The following is a 23430-nucleotide window of genomic DNA, read 5'->3' as shown; positions in this document are numbered from 1 at the left end:
AACGTAGCCTATCAACGTACTAGGAACTTGTGGCTCGTGCCTCAGTGATGCCTCAGTGATGTCGCAACTGTCATAAATATTTCTTCAACCCACAAAAATGGCTGCCTCCGTTGTGCGTGGGCGATGGATCACAATTTAAAAGTACATCTGCACCGAGGGTTGAGGCTGTGACTGGCAGAGCCCGCTCAGCTGAAACCAGCCGCCACCTCTTGCCCGGTGAGAAAATCTATTCCCAGACAATTGTTTTGCAGTTTTGTACTCTGTAATTACAGCAGTTACTTAAGGCTGCAATTAAAAACGATATTGCAGCAATAAAAACAGACATTCGCCATCATAACAAGTTTGGAATTTATTAAAAAAAAATGTTTAACAACTTCCACCAAGACAGACCCAATAAAACAAACACTTGTCGTGTAATTAAGTTGTTGTGATAATTAACCCACTTACAACTTGTAAGAAAAAAAAAATAGGAAAATTTGAGGATGGTTTTTCAACAGTATTGTGGTTTCCTGAAGCTCTGACGTGTTTAGAATATGACACTTCTTGAACATTATTAAAAGGTAATTGGGGTTTGATGGACGAAAACAGTGTTACAGATCATCAGAAGTAGACAAATATGTATGACTATTATTATTATTATCATTGATATTATTATTCTGCTAATGGAAGTTGAGCCTATTTTAGTTTATTTTCTTGACTTGTTTATTTAGAAAATACTTATACAATTAGACCAGTTATTATATTGTGATGCAACAATTGAGTTACATATTTGAAAACAATTTTACACCCCTATTAAGAGCTTATGGTCAGCTAAGGGGGAACTGATCATCATCATCATCTATATAGCACCACTGATTCCGCAGCGCTGTACTGAGAACCTGCACATCAGTCCCTGACCCATTGGAGCTTACAGTCTAAATTCCCCAACACAGAGAGAGAGAGAGAGAGAGAGAGAGAGAGAGAGAGAGAGAGAGACAAGGGTCAATTTTGATAGCAGCCATTTAACCTACCAGTATGTTTTTGGAGTGTGGGAGGAAACCGGAGCATCTGTAGGAAACCCACGCAAACACGGGGAGAACATACAAACTCCACACAGATAAGGCCATGGTCGGGAATTGAACTCATGACCTCAGCGCTGTGACCACTGAGCCACCGTGCTGCCCACAACTGATAAAGATTCTCGTTGCTGGTACAATTCTAATCTTGTCTCGGAAAATAATATGTTCGGGAAACATAATGTTCTGTCGTACCCTGGTTACATATGTGATAACTATGAATTTGTTTTTATCGCTGCTTATTGTGATAGTTAAATATAGATCTAAAAAATTGTGAAATAGTTAAAAATAGATTAAATTTTTTTTTTTTTTTTTTTTTTAAATTATTAATATGATTTTGTTCTGTTTTTTGCCATTCTGAGATGGAGCTAACAGACCAGCATTGCGGTGGTATATGTACTGCAGCAATTCTTTATTACTATTATTATTATCATTATAATTGTAGAATTTTATATGATAGTTAGGGACATATTCAATTGTTAGCGAGTTTCGAAGTTCGAGCGCGTTAAGTCATTTTTTTGCTATTTTTCCTTATTTTCGAGCGCGGAAACTTGTCCCGCAATTCTAATCTTTTTTTTTTACTGAAACGGAGTTATCGCACTCCAACCGTTTGTCAATGTTAAAGTATAGGCTGGATGCGAACCCTCAGCGGAAAAAGCTATTCAATTGTTTTTTAACGCTGAGTGTGAAACAGGCAAATCTGCTGTTTTATCTCGCACCTCCTTGGTCTGCTCAAAGAATTATTTTTTTTTATTAAGTTAAGAAAAATATACATTAAACTGAAAAAATAGGTGTAAAAGTTCATAAAAATAACCTAAAAACTGAGAAGTACTTAAAAAAGACTAATAATAATTATTAATTTTTGGAAAGTTCCCCCTTTAGAAAAAAAACATTAGTGGTGCATGTATTTAAACTTTTTTATATCATTTTTTTTAAGGGGGGGGGGGGGGGAGGAGGGTGGTTGTGCCTGACCTCAGTCAGCTCTCGGTGAAAAGTAGCATGTTTTTTTGTTTTGTTTTTAAACCAAAACTCGTTTGCTCCCCACTCTATTTAGTCTTAGCCCTAGTTCTGGCAGGCTATTGATGTGTGAGTTAAAATCTTTGAAAAATTTGGCGTAGGGTTCCCCCTATTTTAATTGAACCAGAACTAGGCAAACCAGCCGGGGTGATAGGCACTATAGCAGGGGGGGGGGGGGGGACGCAGTTTGGGTCCCACGGCCATAATGACTAAACACCCACAGACTGTTCAGCGCTGGCCTGGATTCCCTAGGGAGTGTGGTCCGCTGAAAAATGTAAGCGGGCCACCCCCCTAGGGACACCCAGCCCAGTGCCGATAGCACTAGGGCTCTTCCTACTACCCCTGGGCGCGGGATTTTCACCCGTCTCGCTAACAATTGAATATGCCCCATAGAGTGTGATCGGTTGCTATAGGCAACATCTCCACTTTGCAAACCCGCCGGAAAACTCTCAACTGACTGTTTACTTTGGACAGATAGGACTAATATGTTTTTTCGAAGTCCCTTTATGCACTGACATATAAAAGACATCAGTTAGACCACGTACATTAAATGACACAGAATGGTTCTGTATGGGCTAATGGACAGCCAGATCCGGTCCAGTCTCAGCAATTTAGGGACACAATCCCAGTAAGTTTAGTATGTCTACCGGTTATCAGGGGCAAACAGGACCTGAGTAATCAGCAAACTATTGGTAGCTGAGTTTCTAAGATATTTAAAGTAACGCATTTGGACTTTGCAAATGATAAATATAAGAGGCGACCAGATCAGGTGGTTTGTGGTTCCCTCCGCAGTATATAGGAAGGTTCTCCTCTGATTGATACACACATCTCATAGACATCATGACCACGAGTGATCCCAGCTTCTCCTTCCTGAGACCTTGGTATAAATAGCTGGAGGTGAGCGCTGTGCATTCTTTAGGAAACATTAAAAAAAAAAAAAAGCAAAAAAAGCTGCTGTCGGTGTAAGGAGGCGAATCTGTGGCCCCCGGGCAGCAAGTGACATGTCTCAGGCTCCCTGCTCAGACACGTTGCAAATATGCATCAATAATAGCAACAGCTTGTGCCGGGAAGGCAAAATTAGGTTAAGGATGAGAAGAGCAGAGATAGAGAGAAACCTCTGCACAAGACACGTTCTAAAAACAATGTTCTGTTCTTATTCGTATCATAAGAGAAAGGTAGAAGAGATCAGTGCTATGGAAGACGTTCTGATGACAATATGGTGGCATCGTGGGTCCACCCATAAGAAATGTCAATTTTTGATCCCAGGATCCCCCCTCTCATTGAGCGTTGAATTTGAAAAATATTAAGGGCCAACGTCTCGTTAACACAATTCATTTAATACAATATTGTGGGGTGGGTAAAGCAGACAACCGGTGGGATAGTGCATAGTCCCCTTTATCATAACTTACCCTGAGATCAAAGACCTCCAACCTGTGTCATCGTTGGCTGTTATTCGGCCATGTACTGTATATAACAGACATTAAGACTATAGATGTTAGGTACGAGATATACTTCATGCTGTATATGATACACCTGGGACTGTATAACATGCTGGACAGTTGGGTCTGATGTACATAGTCTTTATTTTTGTATAGTGCTAAGTATGTACATTTATGATGCAGGTATGTCCTTTTTTGACATATAACACTTGCAAAGTGTTTACTTAAGTATATAATTTGTTGCACTGGCTCATTTTAATCCTTTCTTGGCCAATCATATGGTGTATAAAGGTGGAAGGCACATCAGAGATCTCCTGGATATAAATTAGCAGTCAGAGCAGGTTTTTCCAGCTGTATGTCAGGATTACAGATATCCCTGTTGTAGCAGAGGACTGTCAATCCAAGATTGATGAATCATTGGTCATGTACACAAGATGCAGATAATTCCACCCATCCATTCATAGGGGTTTTTAATTATAAAAGTATATTGTCAGGTTCCTCCCAGGAGTATTTATACGATGTAGACAATTGGCATTGTCTCTGTTCCAGCAATAGGCATTTACTGCAGATACCTATTTGGATGAGGTCACCTTCATGTGGTATCTAAATGGGGTCACTTTCTTGTGGTATCAATCTGAATGAGGTCGCTTTTCGTAGTATTAGTTGGTATGAAGTCACCTTGTTGCGGTATCAGTCTGAATGAAGTCGTCTCATTGTGGTATGCATCTGAATGAGGTCACCTGGCCACGGCTTTAGTCCAACTGAGGACCGTGGTATGATGCTGAATGAGGTCACGTAGTTGCGGTATCCATCGGAATGAGGTTGTCTTATTGTGGTATGCATCTAAATGAGGTCACCTTGCCACGGCTTCAGTCCAACTGAGGACCATGGTATGATGCTGAATGAGGTCACGTTGTTGCGATATCCATCGGAACGAGGTTGCCTCATCGAGGTATCCATCTGAATAAGGACTCCCCATTGTGGTGTCCATCTGAATGAGATCTTCTGCTTGTGTTATCTTTCTGATTGAGGTCTCCTTATCACAGTATCCAGCTTAATGAGGTCATCTTGTGGTGTCCATATGAATGAGGTCATCTGAATGAATGTGGATCCACCTTGTTATGGACATCCACAATTTGATCATAATATGCATTTCATAGATGTCCTCCTGTATATACTGTACACACAAATGCACAGTAACGATGTCTGACCATTTCCAGAGTCGTGTTTTGGGGACTAGTTCTCTATGTCGGCCTAGAGTCGAAAAATCTGTGACGTGAAAAGATGAAGATCGTAAGGCGTCTTTATTGAATCGTGAAAGCTTTCTGTACAGATGAGAAGTGAAGTATACCCTACATAGGGCTGTGTAGTGGCAGACCTACCACTACTGCTAGGGGTGCGGCTGCCACAAGGCCCGAAGAGGAGGGGGACAAGGCAATGATCGGTTACCCCCCTCCTCCAAGGCTCCCACTCCCCCTCTTTCCCCGATGCCCTAATTCTGCTCTCGAAAGACCAGAACGAAGGCATTTTCTGGGGATGTAGGAATCTAGTGATGGTCCGAGAGAGCAGAGCATAGGCCCAGGGGGCTTAGAGCGGCATTGTCAGGCCCTTACCCAAATTATGGTGTGGGGTCCAGCATTGCTCTGCTCCACCCATCAAGCTGTGCTTTGGAGAGTGTAAATGTTCAAGTGTACGAACCCAGCATTGTTTCAGCGCCTTGGTTAATATATTAATATATATGTTTGCTCTTATATAGAGGGGGCAGTTTGTGCAGAGTTTGCATGTTGTAGCTGTCTTATTACTGAGCAGTCTCCCCATAACAACTCAGGGAAGTCGCCTGAGGACAAGAACAGTTTGATTAGCAGGATATATAATGATATAGGTGTACAGAGGAATGCATCAATCTAAAGGGGAGTCTAAAAACATCCCCTCCAGAAAGGTAAACGAGGACGGATAATTACTGGGTCTAATGAATCTTTTCTCCAGAGACATTTACCATCATTTACAATGATCTTTATAGTAAACTATTGTGGGTTTTTTTCCATAGCAAAACATTGAAAATATTGTCAGCCCCGCAATGAACAAGTCATGTATCTTTTACTAGCGCAATATAAATTTCCTCGTTAACTTGGCTTGATTTATGGATACAGTAAAAATGTCATTAAAAATATCTACACATTGAATTCTTCTATCCTCTCTTGTTGAATGAACTAGTTGTGAGCATAAATTACAGGCCATCAATGGAATTTATTTAGTGTCTTCTAGACAAGAACATGGCATTGTTACAAAATATATACCTAACGTGTGAAGGCATCATAAAGGGGAACACGAGAATATAAAGGGTATAAGTTCCGTGTACATTTGTTCACTAGCCATGTTTGTATTATCTACATAGGCTACATACATGTGCTATTTGTATGTTAACAGTATGTTTACCTATATGCTGTTATTATGTATATGCCTGCCACTTTGGCTATCATTATTCAGACTCTAGCAATCATTACATTCTAGAACACTATAGCTATAATCTCATTAGTTGCTACGGGCAACGCCTCCACTTTTCCTGTTTAGAAGGTTAGAATAATCTGTATGTTTTCATTTTTTATGTGCTGGTGCTATGATATATTTTACATCAGTCCATCATATACCGCTCAATGTCCGTCGTCTTTGCATAAAGCCGTATAACCCCATAATGCCATCATATATCCCTGTATGACGTATATTTGTTACTAGTGACTGAAGCTTACCATGCGATCGTCTCTAGTCATTGTCCGGTTGTATAACACACTCCCATTAGACTTTTGGAACAGACTGGTGCTGAAAATTAATTAATAAATCAGTAAAAACATAGGATAATGAGAACAGACAATACAGGGGTAGATTTATTAAAACTTCTAAAAAGGAAAAGTGGAGGCGTTGCCCAAAGCAACCAATCCGATTCTAGCTCTCATTTTCAATAATGTATATGATAAATGATAGCTAGAATCTGATTTGTTACTATGGGCAACACCTCCACTTTTCCTTGTTAGAAATTTTCGTAAATCTACCCCTAAAGTCACAATGGGCTCATAGGCAAGCACACTAGGGAGGAGGGATTAAAAGTGCTCTAAACGCACCCTCTTAATGGTAGACTCCTGGGGGTAAATGTACCAAGCTGAGAGTTTTCTGGTGGGTCTGAAAAACCAATCAGATTCTAGCTATCATTTATTTAGTACATTCTACAAAATGACAGCTAGAATCTGATTGGTTGCTATAGGCAATATCTCCACCTTTCAAACCCGCCAGAAAACTCTCAGCTTGATACATTTACCCCCTGGATTGTTGATGGACCTCTCAGACTCCTGGGGGAGTATTCAATTCTCCCTTTAGGCCCCTCACTAGTAACTATGATTAAAATACAGAGAGAAACAGTCATGCTGCCATTTCTACCACTGCCCACACCCTTGCGCCAATTCCTTCTTGCCCGGCTATGTGTAGAGTATGTAAAATTTGTACAGTGTATATATTTATATTTTAAATTGTGCACTTACCCTGAGGCACATCATAATTGTCTTCGCTATGCCCCGGAGACCCTTATTCTGACAGATGACCCCCCCATTGCAAAATGTTATATTAGGTCCCCAAACATCTTATCTCCAGCCAACAAACACAGAATTACAATACAGACCAATGTTTAGTACGTGAGAAATCAGTGTACTGTCTTTCTTGTGCGAATTCTCTTACGATACTGGATGAGACTGGGGTCTCTAGTGGCTCTTTGCGAATATTATTCTGCATCTTATATATTCAGCATAAATAATAATAATCATCACACTAATTGCTACTGCGACTAATTATATCATGTTATTTTGTTAACCACATGTTATCTAACAGTATAGACACACCAACTGCCCATTATTTCATGTGGCATTAACCAAACTTCCAATGCTGCCAAAAAGAGGCACCCTGTCCTAATATATACTATTTATAAGGCGCGGAATCTTGTGGCGATAAAGAGGATTTCATGTTTCTCTTAACGCTCCTTGAACAAATACCAGCTGGTGATAAAATGCTTGCAATTTGCTGGAATTAGGTAACCTGTGGCGATCCAGCAGTTGTGGAACTACAAGTCCCAGGATGCCAGGACTTGCAGGTCTATTACAACTACAGGGACAAAGGTTTGTAAGGTTCTGTTATTTAGACCCTCTCCACTCTATCCATTTAATGAGTTTCCCTTGCTGAAATTTGACACTGACAATAAGACTATATAATACTGTTTATTCAATATGAACTTCGTCTGCTCGTGTTGGGGTCTCATTAGCCGGGTGGGCACTTAAAGGCCAGTAAACTAATAGCGTCAAGGTCAGAGAAACAAAACAACCCGGGTAAAGAAATATACACAGAGGGTAACAGTAAAAATAGAGAGGTCGGGCCATTGTCTAAACATCTAAGGATGTTAGCCTGAGGGTGATGGCCGCCTCTGGTCACTGCGATATCCATGCCAGGCTTCTCCCTCTCTATAAGTGTCACTCTTTGTGTGTCTCTTTATACAACCCTCGGTTGTGTGTGTGCAGGTAAAGCCTCAAGCACTTATCTCTTTGTGTTGCGTTGTCCCAGCAGTGAAAGGGTCCTGTCTGTGGAATGTGGATTGGACGTAGTATGAAGGATGACCCCACAGCTCTGGACAATAAGCTAGGTATGGGAAATGACCGGTGGTTGTGGAACTACAAGTGCCAGCAAGCCCGGCCAGCCAGGGGTCAGGTAGATAAATTTAAGCGGGGCAAATAAAAAATAATTATCTACTGCAGGCTTACACAACTAGTGCTTCTTCAGCTGTTGTGGGACTACAAATCCCAGCATGCCCGTTGCCTTGTTCCATATTTGGCTGCAAAATTTTGCACGCTTTGCAGGCAGAATTTTGCCTTAAATGTTCCCAGTGTTATCCTGATCGCACCACACAACAGATTGAACTTAAGAAAGGTAAGAGGTGTTGTAACCATACCAACCAATCAGATGTATTCATTTAGCTTGTAAACACTGCTAGAAAAAATACAGCTATAATTTGCTTGCTGTGGGTCAGAGCTTCTAATTCCTATGCACTGCTTGTCATAAATGTCCCCCCATTGACCTGTACATTTGTATTGTCCGCTCATTCTATCTACAGAACCTCTTAGTTCATCTCGTCCTAATCATTTTCTGATGGATAGCTTAATCATCTCTCTAGAGATCTGCAGAACATTGCTCTGTTCCAATACATGAAAAATTCTGCAGAGCATCTCAACTTAAGAAAGCAGTAATAGCCCCCAAAGCAGATTAATCGTCACTTTAACTTCCTGAACGGTTACATTTCTTAAGAAAACTGTCCTTGCAAGTTATTCCCCCCCTTACTCAATGCTACTGGATATAAATGAATGTTAAATGACTCGTATGGTTACATAGTTAGCGAGGTTGAAAACCCTCACACAGGTTCATAAAGTTCATCTGCTAAACTATCAATACATTAAAAGTGTCAGTTGTATCCTTAGATCAATCACTATGACTCTGGCATTTGCTGATTAAAACTACACAAATTATTTCTAACCAGAGAAGTATATGAGGCATGATAACCATACTTTTAAAATCTTTCTTTTGTATTTGTATAATATAAATATTAAGAGATTATTATATCATTATTTCTGTCAAACCATCTCTATTACCTTCTACAAAGATTTTTAAAAACTCACTTAGCAAGCTGAATTCAGTAGAGAGCCATTGTTTATGTCTCTGTCAGACTATCCATTAAAATCCTCTTCTGACAAACATATTGATGTGTGATAATTACCTTACAATGCAACAAAAACTTGGGACATGGAGTACTAACAGGCTTTAGGTATAACATAATTGGGGGTGACATCTTTGTGGGTGTTGCTGGGTAAGAAGTCAGACAATATGTCAGAGACAGATACCTCCACCCCCCTAAATTTGCTAATACCCTGTTAAAGGATACGGTGCAAATATGAATTAGATATGTATTAGGCTGAAAAACGCTAAATACTTTTAGTAAATCCACCAACGCCACCTGTCTTTTTATTTACCCCAAATGGCAACAGGCAGTCCAAATATAGAAGCTCCTCACAGATACGGCCCTGGTTGGAATGGAGACCATGGCCCTGGCTTTGTGAGACAGAACTACTAACCACTGTGCCACCCCAACCAAGATACATTTTTTAAAATGTTTAAATATATTTCTGTCTTATAATGTATGCTAGAAAGACGCATACTGTATGTTTAATCACATAGTACTTAATATAGTTAAATAATATTCTGGTTACTATCATATTTTGATTATTTCACAGTGAGAGGTAGGCGACCTCTGATTCTCCAGCAACTGTAGAACTACAAGTCCCAGCATGTGCTGTCAGTCTGCATCTGCCTTGCAGTGCATGATAGGTGGGCACAATGGCTGCCTATTTATGTTCAGTTATCCTAAATAGTATTTTATACCTCCCAACATTTGAGTTTACTAAAGTGGAACACGGACCGACCCTGTTCCAAAAAGTGCTCAATGCCGCATCACTTTAGGGCACAGCCATACCCCGGGGTGAAGCTGCCCACACACCGCTCCTCTCCACTGCTGCTGCCGCTATCAGTTCAACACCGATGTGACAAACGGAATATCAGTCCCGACATTCACAAAAAGTTGGGACAAAAAGGCCCTAGCTGTCGGAATGGCAGGAAAATCCCCAGGAATCATGCCTGTCCGGCTTAAATTTGGATAATTGGGAGATATGGTAATGATTGTCGAGTGATAATTCACATGGTACCTAAATAATAACCAGCGAAGTCAAAGTGCAAAAAAATATAACCAGATCCCTTCAAACAGATGAATCGTGACTTGATTGTTAACACTGAGAATATCGTTTAGAGGGAGCGCTGCTCACTCCGACTTCTGAAAACACAAATATGATCCTTATGTAACAAGTCACCAGCACCTCAAACACTTTCTGCAGCAACAAAACAAAGCAAAGGAACAAAGTCTCTGTCTATCAGGAAGAATGAGCCGGAGCTTTGTGACTTAGAAAGAATTAGATGGATTGCCTTTCGCTGGTTCTCTAACTGAACACATTATATACTTTGGCAGAGATTCTGAAAGGCTGACTTTACTTTTCTTAATACTAGACAGTGCCGTTCGGCATGTAACAGCTGGTATTTGCTTAACAGTGAGCAGCCAGAAGGTAACTGATCACAATTTGGCATAATATCAAATGTCATCAGAAGCAATCAGAATTGTGAGGATGGAAACACTGGTGTATGACAGGGAGATAGGAGCGACATTGTTAGGGGGGAGGCAGTATGGGTCTTAAGCTGGTCAGTTGTAACATTTGGCGCAGTCGCCAGGGTCTATGTCCAATGTGGCTACACATGTTGGTGGCCAAAGGAGATGAGATCTGGAAATTTGTCCCCATTGACCACTTCTGGCATTATCAGATTATTATCAGACATTGGGGGTCATTTGTGGCCCAGAAACACTTCAGTATCGGGACAAGATTGGGGGGTGAGGCCAGTGTTACTCTGCAGCTGTAGATCCTGCACTGTCTGTGGTTCCATCTGACAGATTAAAATCCGACCTAGTCTAGACTGGGAACTATCCATCTCGGTCAGGCATGTCAAACTCAAAATCCCAGTTGGGCCAAATAATCAAAGCCTAAGATTGTGTGGTCTGCAAGAAGAATACAAAGTCTCATATGCAATTTTGCAAGGTATATTATTAAGAAAAAAACAAAAATAAAGTTTAATGTTTTCTTCCCAATGCGACACTGCGCCCTCCATGCTGGTTTCTCTCCCCTTTATCTGTCTCCCCTGTTGCACACTGCGCCCTTCATGCTTGTTTTTCTCCCCTTTATGTCTCCCCTCTTTCATACTGTGTCCGTCATGCTGCTTTTTCTCCCCTTCACTTACCTTTCTATTTCCTTCTTTCTCTTTTTCTGTCTTCTTATCTTCTGTATTTTTCCCTTCTTCGTGAGGCTTCTCTCAGAGCAATCTGCACAGCAAATGTTGGGCATGATCACGTCCGACATGCAGTGCGAGGGGAGGAGGAGGACGCTGGCAGAAAAGCGGGTGATGGCAGGTGGGGGGAGCACTTCTCAGCCTTGGCGCCCCCCGCTTTGCACTGACCGCGTCCCGTGAGCCTAAAAAAATATGCTTTTGGGCCACAGCCAGCAAGTATGACCCCCCTGATCTAGGCGTAAAAATGTGAGGTCAACAGCTGACCCAGAAGTGTAGATCAGCCAGATATGCAGTGTAGTTATTCAGGCTAAGACAACCCCCCCCCCCCCTCCCTTAATAACCAGCTTGATACTGTACATTGGTCGTAAAACAAATAACAAGAAGATTAATTACACTAAGTTGTCTTGTTTGTTTATACTCATCACCTAATGAGCTTTGACTGGAAGGTGTATCCTTAACGTGCATTCACAGGTATTGGGAGCAGATTAAGTGTTGGCCTTTGCAGGTGTAGATAATCCGGCATCTGAAAATATGACATTTCTTAGTATGTTCTCATAGAACCTTATCTTCCCTTAATAATGGTGAGATATAGTGGAAATAAGTATGTATATATATATATATATATATATATATATAACAAAGTGAAATATTAACTCATCCTCTAGTAGAACTGACTGTGAATCATTATGCATTTCAGATAGACCACAAAGTTACGTCATTAGTTTGGTACGATTCCACTTTAGTGGTAGATTGGGAGATTGTCCCTAAATATTAGAGGTGTCCAAAGGTGCTCAACCCCTATAATGAAAGTCTGCGCAGTGGGTCTAAATAATCGTTTGCTACTTATAATCTATAAATGTCATGTTTGGTCAGACTTCTAAATGGAAAGGAAAAGGCACAAATCTATGTAAACTATATGTAAAACATCTCAACTAATGTATTGTTCAAAACATATGCAAGTTATACAAGATATTCAAATGAAGCATCTGTGTCAGTGGGTTGGAACCTTCTCAGTGGATACAACTGTATTCACCTGCTCTGTTTTCCATTAACGTCTTGTACAAATCAAGAGCTTCTCAATACATTGTACATGTGTAAAAGCCTAAAGTGAAACAGCAGCACAGCATGACACACAATACTGCTACTAATAGTATTTAATGAGTTTGACACAAGCATTACATTTAAAGATTTAGGTCATAGTTGCCAACTCCCGGAAACAAGTTTCCGGGAGAGGGGGCGAGACTGGAGGGCGGGAGGGGGCGGGACGAGGCCAATTGCGTCATTCTGGCCCCCCCCCTCCCGCGAAAATGTAATTTGCGTCGCGGGGGGCGGGGCCAAAATGACGCGATTGGCCTCGTCCCGCCCTCCAAAATGGACGCGATTCTCTGTGAAATCCGGAATGCGGGAGAAATGCCATCTCCCCCGGGAGCCCGGGAGACTGACCCGAATTTCGGGAGTCTCCCGGACTTTCCGGGAGAGTTGGCAAGTATGATTTAGGTGTAGGGTATAAATAATAACAAATAAAGACTTATTGAGCGATAAGTCTAATTTATCACAGCTAATTGACTGCAGTTAATTTAGATATGGTTCACCTCTTTGTCTGTATGTATTACCTAGTATTGTCTTATTAATGTTTGTTCACAATTGTAAAGTGCTACGGAATTTGCCGGCGCAATATAAATAAATGTTGATGATGATGATGATATGTATAGTCGGTTGCCACAGCGAAAAATATCTAGAGCTGCAACAGTTAATTACCACTCTGGGGGCCCCAGTGTAAAAAAGAAAAAGAAAAGGCATATATATATATATATATATATATATATATATATATACACACACATAATTTATAAGTAATATTATATCTACTTTATTCTACTCTTATGTTTTCTTTCTCTAACCAGAAAACGCTATTTATTTTCTCTTCGTGGGACAATAGCCCGACGTATTTACAAAAGTTTCAGACTATTCGTTCGGGTAACGCCATTCTGAGATGGCGCTAAGAGAACAGTTGTCGCAGTAGTACTTGTAAGACTGATAAATAGCACGGGGGACTAACATCGTCACTGGTTCCCGGTGATACTTACCATCAGTAGAGTTATTGATCTTCTCCCTTTGATAAATATCCCCTGAATTGTTTGTTATTCTTAGTTTAGTGATGTATTTCTTTAGCTTTTTTCTCCTTGGGGAAAGATCATTTTGTTTTTCCTTTGGACCAACAACACTTATCTGGGTTGTGTCTACGGATTCTGCTAAAGTAAACTACAAATAATAATAATAGTAAAAATAATAATAATAATATTTTAGTATTTAATCCGAGGATACAAATTTAGTGTATGATAAATGTTAATATACGGATATTGTTCTACTTTAAACGACTGTACAAATTTAGTGATTATGGTTTGTGCAACTTACAGATCCACTTATACTCCTGTTATAGACTTATAATCACTGACCCCGGTAACTGACACTCTCTCTCTCTAGTCCTGTCAGTTGTCGACAGTCTGCTCACTAATCCTGACCGCAGAGCGTTGCGCTCTCTCTCTGATCATCTCCTTACTCTTCACTCTGCAGGTGAGACTTCTGTAATTAATCAAGTTTGTTACAAAGGGAATTATCTTTATTGCCTGGAGATTGGAAAGGGATTTATTAGACATATGACACCTTCTATAAACTGTCAGTTCTTGTCTTTTACTTTTACAGCCCACAATAGCTTATTTCATTCATGCAAAGTTGATGTCATGTATAATAACAACGAGGAAGAACAGAGTCCCCTAAACATCTGCCATCTGCAACGTTTTATTTTAGGGTTCCTTTAACGGAACCCTAATGTAACACATTTATATTTTGCCTTTGCATTTGTTTAATGTAAATATTAAAGGGTGAATGCATTAAATATACTTGTTATAACACTTTCCTAGTTTCTGTGATGGTGCTAGAAAGCAGAGTGGCAGATTTCACCACTCAGTAAAGTTACCATTGTTTGCCTTTAGTTCCCTTTATCTCCCCTAAGAGCCTTCCAGAGAATAACATTATTTAAGGTGGGATATGATGACCACATACAAGCCAACAATGGTCATCTGCCTGTGGGATTTTTGGGGATGTTCTAAAATGATCCAGTCAATCAGATCTTTCCCTTACATTATAATCATTTTGGGTCTACACACGTTTCGATATTGGGTTTTAGCTACAGACATGAAATCATCAGAAGAGCTGAGATTGGAAATCTCCCCGCTAGTAGCAGGACATCCTATTACTGCGGCGGCCTGCGTTAGAACTGTTTTTTTCTAAGCAAAAACAATGCTTTTTTAAATGTATTTATTCCTCATCTTTTAAAAATCGTTCCGTAAACATAATGGGCCTGATTCATCACGGCACGTATCTGCTGATTTTGAGTGCATTGCATGCAAAATCACTCTGCGCATACACAGAACCGGGGGGATACGGATGTGAACGCAGCTCTGTCCGTTGCATCTTCGAACGGCAAGGATGCTTACAACAGCCTACAATTTCGGGGAGTGCACGGGGCAGGGAAGGGGTAGTTTGCTGTAGTCAATGTACAGTAGTCAAAGTTACTTATTTTCTGCCGTATCTCTTGCTCCAGCTACAGGACTAAGCTAAGTCAGTAGTGATGACAGTCTTGTATACATGCTATAACATGTGTTTGCAATGACGAGCAACTGTAAAAAATTATTTTATTCTCAGCAAACATTAACAACATTCTAATAAATGTATTTCATAGGGGGGACACTTTTTTCCTCTGTGTTCTTTTGCGAATGTATAATCCACATAGGAATAGTACGCAAAGCCGAAATACGTGCTTTTAATACCAAACGCTGGTTGCTCTCAGAATGCACGGCTTGATGAATCAGCCCCAACATATTTTACTTTTTAAAAACCATTACAAGTTCACAGTTTTACAAATGAACATTATAAAAAGTGCTTTTGATACAACGTTTTCAACGTGAACTTATACCCCTTTCATACTGCAGACTCCCAGTCTAATTCCCGAGTCGGCTGACTTTTGGTGGGGTAATTCCTGGTTCTGACCCGAGTCGCCCACACTATGAATGGTGAGACCCGGGTTTTTCAACCCGGTTCTCACCAGACATAATGTTAAGGTTTGGAAGAAAAAATACATCACAAGAGGAGCCAATCAGAGCTTTGACATCTTTGACAGAAAGAGCCTCTGCCGCCCCGGAAATATCCCGGGTTCATATACCCAGGATATTGCCGGAGCGGCAGAATGAAAGCGGTATTAAAGATGAATAAATGGACACGGTGAACTATTGACCCCCTGTCACAATTGATCACAATCTATCCCATATAATTTGGCAAAGAGAACAGCAGGAGATTTACTGATTTCTAGTCTTTAATAAAATGTAAAGTTGATCTCCGTGCTCTCACGTTAAACATACGACCGGATTCTATATAGATATATTCTGTTCTGTAGTGATCTCGGCATCGCTGGGACTGCTCCTTCAGACAAAGAACACACAAAACATATAAACCAAGAGACGAAGCTACAATACAGCTGGAAGCTACATCTCAGGTCGGGTCATACCGGTCTTGGAAATTTCTCCAATTATACAGCAAGTCGCGGCCTGTAAAATTAAATCAATTTGTTCTCTTCCTGAGAGAACCTCTCCGCCGTGAGATCACAATGTTTTATAATGAAGATGAGTCATGTAATCTTAATATATCAACGTTGGATTTTAAAGGTGAGACTTTTCTTTGGAAACAATGTCGTATGGCACTGGCCCTTGACATAGGCCCGGATGAAAATTGACGCTCTATGCGTCGACCTACCAGCTTTACGACGCACAACAAGCAGTTCTTGGGTATCACTGATTATTCCCAAATTCCAGAGAGCTGCACTTAGGAAGTTCTTGGAAGCGCCCGTGTTGGCGCCTTGCACATAAGTTGTAGCGCTGATTTTATATGCATTACTATGTCTGATTTGCTCATTAGTCGCTGCAATCTATAATCCCACAGCACTTTATGTTTTTGCTATTTTCCTTCCTTTGAAATGTAAAACACAAAAAAATCTATCCAACAATGTAATCTCTCAGAGTCTGATCATCTTTCCTGAATCCCACAGAGATTTAGCCTTAGTATCTGCTCTTAAGACACCCTCGGAGCGATACTGAGTGAGCTGTAATTTATGGCATTCACAGACATTCAACCGAGTCATTTGTCACAACATTAGTATAGCTCCAACCACATCAATAATCTACTGTACCCAGACTCTGTAAGGATTGCATCATACGGGTGTGAGCACTTCTAAGCAACAATACCACCTACGCTATATAAGGAAAGGCAACTGTACACTGTTGTTATTTTCTAGATATGCAAATAATGCAGCAAGAAGCTTACTACATAGCAGCCTGGTTCATGGCTTGCCCCGATGGTGGGTTCTCTCTGCTTATGAAAGCAAAGGTATCCGTAGGGAGCGGTGATCCCTATGTTAATCCGATTCATTGTTTATTTCTACATCTTACCACTGAAACAGGTTTACATGCCTCTATTCTCTGCTTTTCTACAGATAGAGTGGACTGTATTGTACATTGTGAGCTTCATTTGATTTTCCTCTCAATGGATGTCAAACCGTTCTTCTTAAATTAGTAATATAGGTCTGTCTGATAGGTGAGACATTGGGAGGGGCGTAAGACCAATGCTTCAGTGAATGCGGCTCAGTCTGTATAATAATCATTAGTGTGCAATGTAAGAAATTATTTATATAATTAAATAATTAGATAAATTGAGGATAGGGACCACTGGTGCTATTGCACTACATTATAATGTTATAATTTACCAAGCATGTTTATACATTATTAAACAGTGGTGAAATGCAAGGGGTTATGGTCCAGGAACTGTAGATTGTATTTACAGAAATGGGGCTATGAGCTGTGTAGGCTTCTGACTATAAAACAACCAGCAGAACATATCAATATTGCACATTCCAGCTGGCCCAATTTAGGTGGGACAGTCCCTATTTTGAGAGCAGGGAACCAGAAGCAGATGTAGACAGCAAGTCAAGGAGATTGGAGGGAGGGATGAAGGGCGGCTCCCCTGGGAATGTGGAAGACCCCACATTCGGAGATATACACTATATGTCCGTTAAGAGACTGTGCAATTTCTGCAAATCTGTACGTAAAATTAAGAAATGAATAATCTAAACACTTTGCAGAACTGATACATTCAATTCCTGTATGAAACAAGAAGCAGGGGCAAATGCAAGATTTGTAGAGGGGGGTTTCCACACCATGCCGCCAGTGGGCGTGACCAGCATCCATGGGGGTGTGGCTATAATTTTAGACAGTGCTTGGCTGCTCTCCAACTCTTCCTATCCCCATAATATACATGGGCAATGCTGCGTGCACTACTGTTAGGTGCACGCAGCTCTCCCTTTTCAAGCAGAGCCGTGTGAAGCAGGGGCAGGGTCCAGCCACCTCAATTATACAGTGCCCCAGGCTTGGAGGGGGCTTTCCAGGCACTAGGAAACTCCCCTCGGTTTGCCTATGAGGAGAGCTATTTATCAGTGGGTAACAACTTCTCTTTTCACCTGTGAGAGTGCTACTTATTGCTTCACGTTATATACTAGTGGGGAAACCGCCGCAGATAACCCCATAATCCCGTTGCTAGATGATAGTCGCCCCCAATTGTTTGCTTTTACGGCTGGCTGTGACTTAATGGGCAGAATAGGGGTGGAAAGACAAACATAGCCCATGTACTGTAAGGTATTGCCGAGTGCACTCCAATGCAGATACGGCTCATTCAAGTCCTGGGTTTTCCGTAGGTACGCCTGGTGTCGACTGTAAGTGCCGACTGATAGTGATGACTGACACGACAGTCTTTGTATTAAAAACTACATGTATGTGTGCCACTAGGACATGTGTATGCTAGTAAGAGAGAGTATAAAAAGTATTGTATGTACAGTACTCATGAAGGAAATCTTGATTTATGTACTTAATGTAAAAAAATAATAATTTTAAAAATACATATTTTTATTAATGATTATAATATTATGAGTTGTTCATTTATTTTCTAAAATATATATTTTTTCATGCGTTCTGTTGTGAGCTTATAGTGTACATATACACGTGTGTATTCTGTTCTGTCTGTCTACGTACGGGAAGTAGCGTTTAGGCAGAGCGCACTTACACCCAGATTCAAACGCATCTCGAGATCTGCTTGGATTCAAATACGGAATTAATTATATTCAAGTTGCGTTGGGACTTGATTTAGGCCCAATGTATTGAAGCACCTTGTACCTTAGCCAGAGAAGCCCTTTCATAGCATTGTACAGAGCTGATTTATCTCTGGTCCCCGGGTTATGTATAACAGGATTCCCATGCCCAGGGTGGAATCGGAATATTTCTGGAGCGTTGCCCGGCTGTGAGTCTGGCTGCAGCATTGTCATGGATAAATACTGCGCTAATCAATTTGTCTCCCACAGCTGGTGGCGAGTTATATATCTGTGGTGTGTGTGCCGGGGGTGGGGGCATTATGGGACTGGGTGCGTAACTCGCTGGACTGGTTCATCAGTAATACCAGTACCTGTAGCAATCAATCAGATAGCTACTTTCATTCTCCAAACTGCATTAGAATAATGACAGTTAGAATGTGACGGGTAACTATGGGGCAACACTACCTTTTCTCTGCGCACCAGTTTTCAGAAATGCAAAACTTGTTACGGCCCCCTTCCTAATTTCAATGCTCTGCACCCTTAATGCTCTTAATCCAGGAGTAATGTCCGAATTCTCTTGTGTTAACCCCTTGATAAATTAAGTGAAGACCTACGATTGCCATTCCTTTTGGGCTATTGCAGTTTGATAAATAGGCGCCAATTCTTGGAGCTTGACACACAAGTGATAAAGCAACACTAATTTACGTGGGTGGTAGACGGTCTCAGATGGGTGTCCATATGGGATGTTTTCTAGGCTGTGCTCTTAACCACTGAGTCGGCTGATGTAGCAGAATGTGTGACAAGGCCACGCAGCTGAATTATAGGAAAATCAGATAAAACGAGGAGGAAAAAGCTGTACAGTGGAAACACAGCAGCAGTTTGCTGAAGACTTCCAGGAATCTTGGCAATGGTTTCCGTGTTCACAATATATTGACTCTGTAACCTTGTTATCTGTCGTAGTGATACGTGATTGACATAGATATACAAGAGCTATATGAAGATATTGACGTGAAATAATACCATCAATCACATGGAGCTAAATATAGACCAGCAGCAGACTGCAGACTGACGTTACATTGAGGTGTCCTTATGTACCCATGTAGGGGATGTATATAATCACAGGAACACCAGCTACCAGGCAGCACGAGGCACCAGAATGCCAGGTGTGCCAGCCGAAAACTGCATTACAGCCTCATAATATTAAATGAAGCATCCACCCACTTTATGTGTAGATTCCAACCGATAATGAAATGAATTGCATAACATTTGTATTCATTTTTATGTTGGAGAAACTTGTATTTTGACGCCAAGGGAGGACTGGCAAATTTTAGCCCCGGGGACGAAACTCGGCTCAGCAGATTATTCATACTTGCCAACTTTTCCTCGTTGGCTTCAGGGAGATCCCGAGGGAGGTGGGCATGTGGGGGTGGGGCTTGATGAGTCATATAATTTTGGCCCCGCCCCCCTGAATGATTGTCACAATTTTGGGCAATTACAGCATGGGGTGGGGCTAAGATATTTGTGTCATTAAGCCCCCCCGCCACTTATCTATTGCGGGGTGAGAACCCGTGAGGTTGTCCTGCTCTCCCAGGAGGTCTCCCAGAAATGCGGGAGTCTCCTGGACATTCCAGGAGAGTAGGAAACTATGCGTTAAAGAAAAGCAGCTAATGAATCTCTAGAGACCGAAGTGTCTTTGACATTTCTGTCTCCATTACTGAAGTCATGTTGTCTCACCTGTCAGTCTTAGTCTCCATGAAAATGGCCACCTCCATAGGCATCAATACATGGACATAGGACACAATTTCTGAACTGTGTCATCCTGCCACAGATGGCGAAGCCAACCACGTCTTGTACTGGCTCAGCATCAGGGAGAATACCAGGCTCATCAGGGAGTGAGGGAGATCACCCCTATTTCAGGGAGTATCCCTGACATTCAGGGAGAGTTGGCAGGTATGAGATTATTAGGAACATTTTAAAGGGAAAATATGCAGGTAGCCCAGTGAGCCAGCCCAAGGTAGCCCAGTATGGGAGCGGCAGAGGCCCCCCTGCCCTGTTAGTCACAGTAGCAATTTTCTAGCCATATACTGCATACTTACCAACCGGGAGTGGGGGTGGGGCGAGAGGATGGAAAGGGGGCCGGGGCAAATCCCATTATTTTGGTCCTGCGATGTAATGACGCAAAAGTGCCATTTTGTCGCAGGGACAGTGCGAAAATGACTCAATTCACCGCAAATTGCTTTGCGGACGCTCCCCCCTCCTGTCCACTGCACGAGGAAGTGGCCAGATGCGTACAAATGGCCTGGTCTCCCGGAAGTCTGGGAATCTCCCTGACATTCCGGGAGACTGGGCGAGTATGATCTACACTTCTATGCAAATCATTTGTTATATGCTGGGTGAGAACATCACTGGGAGTAAATTCTGTATGAAAACAATAGATTTCAGTTATTATGGCATCTAAAACATTGCTGATTTTGCTTTCACCTCTATAAATTACAAGCAAAAATCACCGGTCTTGGGCACTGGACATTCAGCGTTCCATTACACGAAGCTCTGATGGGACTTTGCCTGGAAAATGAATCCCTCCTCCCCCCCCCAAAAAAGGGATTTGTAAGCAGTGAGGAAATCCAGCGATTTTCTGGGTAACTTCAGCGAGAGGAAACCTCTACAGTAACACGGCTCTGGGAGATGGTTGGTCTGCAGAGAGCTGCTGTGTTACGGTCACTATGTACGGTTCTCTATAGATGCAGATCAGCTGTAAGATTAGAAACAATTCAAATTTATGCCCATTTTTATCAGGAGGTAGCAGAAGAGCTAATAATTAATCCCAAATAACTTGTTTTGTACACTTGTGTTATATGAATTAAATACATTTTATGTGGATTTCCTTTGTAAGTACAATCTCTGCAGCATTCGAGATCTGGTTGCAAAAGAAGCAGCGATTTATATGTGTATATCAGGGCAGGCTGGGCTGAGGGGCCATTCCCCCCTGGGACGGTCCAACAGTGGGCTACCCAGTGCTGGGTCACTGGGCCACCTCCATTTGTTTTCCTTTAGAATGTTCCTAATAAGCTGCTGAGTCCGCTCCTTCCCTCCGGGCTAAACTTTGCCAACCCTCCCCTGGTGTAAATTATGCACAACATCATGTCTATAGAGAAACCTACATTTGTGATAAGCAGCCTGTCCTAGTTATACTACAGGGAACATGAACTTAATGGGGGACTGTACCCCAAACTTTATCATTTGGTCAAAGTTTTGATATAGTATTAATAAAGTATATAATACCCTTACAGCGCTACATACACCACTGCTGCAAATCAGAAAATTAGAACTTTACACCAAAGTATAAATCACATATAGAAAATATTATAGGTAAATTACTGCTACCGTGTTTTTTCTGTGTGTCTGCCGGCCAAGACGGGACTCGTGTATACGGATGCTTCGGTGATTGTCTGGCAGGCTTACCTACTCCATCTGGACATTGCTGATTCTTTGCTAACATCTCTCCGTGCACGGACTACCCGCTGGGAATGCGCACACTTAATATGCTGATGAATTTATACTCCGCGGTAGGAACATCTATGTTTTTATTTAATAAATGTTTTTAGCTACTACCTAAAAAGTATACCTCTCTTTTTCTTATATCTACCGAGAGGTTTTGGAGAAGAAGTGAGGAGCGGAGGTCTATATTTTGAAGTGCCAATTTTAAAGAATCTACGGTGTAAGTAGATTGAATTGTGGGGTATCCCACACTATATATCTACCAGGATTATTCCTACATATGGTGTAACACCGATTATAGAACTAGTTCTTCTAGTCCTAAATATCGGGATTGGAGAATCTAAAAAGTTATTATACAAAAGTGATATTTATAGTGTTGTGTCATACAGTATTACACTATTGTATATTTTTTCTTCTCCGCATGGTATATTCTTCATCAGACAATTCCCTATGATCTCTTGAAAGAACTTGAACATTATACCATCAACCAATATAAGTATTCTTTTCCGTTTTATATATTCATCAGATTTACTCTACCTATTTTGTATGGGAAACCTCAGCGCAAAAAAGTAATTTACCTATAATATTTTCCAAAGTTTTGATATAATACACTAATTCTCCTTTCCTGTGGTGTAGAGTTCCCCCAATTGCGGGGGTGCCCAGAGTGCTCCATCTCTGCTCCCCTCTCATCCCTGTGTTTATGTGGGTTTTCCTCCCACACTCCAAAAATATACTGGTAGGTACTGGTTAATTGGCTCCCATCAAATTTACCTTTAGTCTCTCTCTGTCTGCCTGTGTATATTAGGGAATTTAGACTGTAAGCCCCAATGGGGCAGGGACTGATGTGAATGAGTTCTCTGTACAGCGCTGCGGAATTAGTGGCGCTATATATATATAACTGATGATGATAACATCCAGCACAATTATAATATCGTCATGCAGCAGGGAATGAGAATGGTGTATTGTAAAGTGCACTTGCAGCCTGTATGCAGTGACGTGAGCAACACTAATGAAAATGCAGCCTCTCAATTCATGACAAGGGACATCACTGGGATTTGAGACACTCTGATAGGCTAAACATTGGTTCTGCCCATAAAATGGCGGCTTCCGCTGCATATAAGGTTCTAGTATAGTTCAACCTAGTCACCTTCGAAGTCAGGTGGAGCAGGGGGGAGGGGGGGGGGGGAGAGGGGGGGCAGTATTGCAGCTCCTTGGCCCCACCCCCTTCAGTACAATGCCACAAGTCTCGTCATTAATTCTCACCTCT

The 23430-nt window shown here is 41.4% G+C and overlaps 1 protein-coding gene across 1 annotated transcript in view; it reads left to right on the top strand.

The window, feature by feature from the left end:
* The window catches only part of WNT3A (Wnt family member 3A), a 76120-nt gene that overhangs the window by 30722 nt on the left and 21968 nt on the right, over nucleotides 1–23430 (top strand). The gene's annotated exons all lie outside the window — the stretch shown is intronic.

Source organism: Mixophyes fleayi, chromosome 5 (assembly GCF_038048845.1).
Source record: "Mixophyes fleayi isolate aMixFle1 chromosome 5, aMixFle1.hap1, whole genome shotgun sequence".
In the NCBI taxonomy this organism is placed as follows: Eukaryota; Metazoa; Chordata; class Amphibia; order Anura; family Limnodynastidae; genus Mixophyes; species Mixophyes fleayi.
This window is presented reverse-complemented; position numbering and strand designations above follow the sequence as displayed.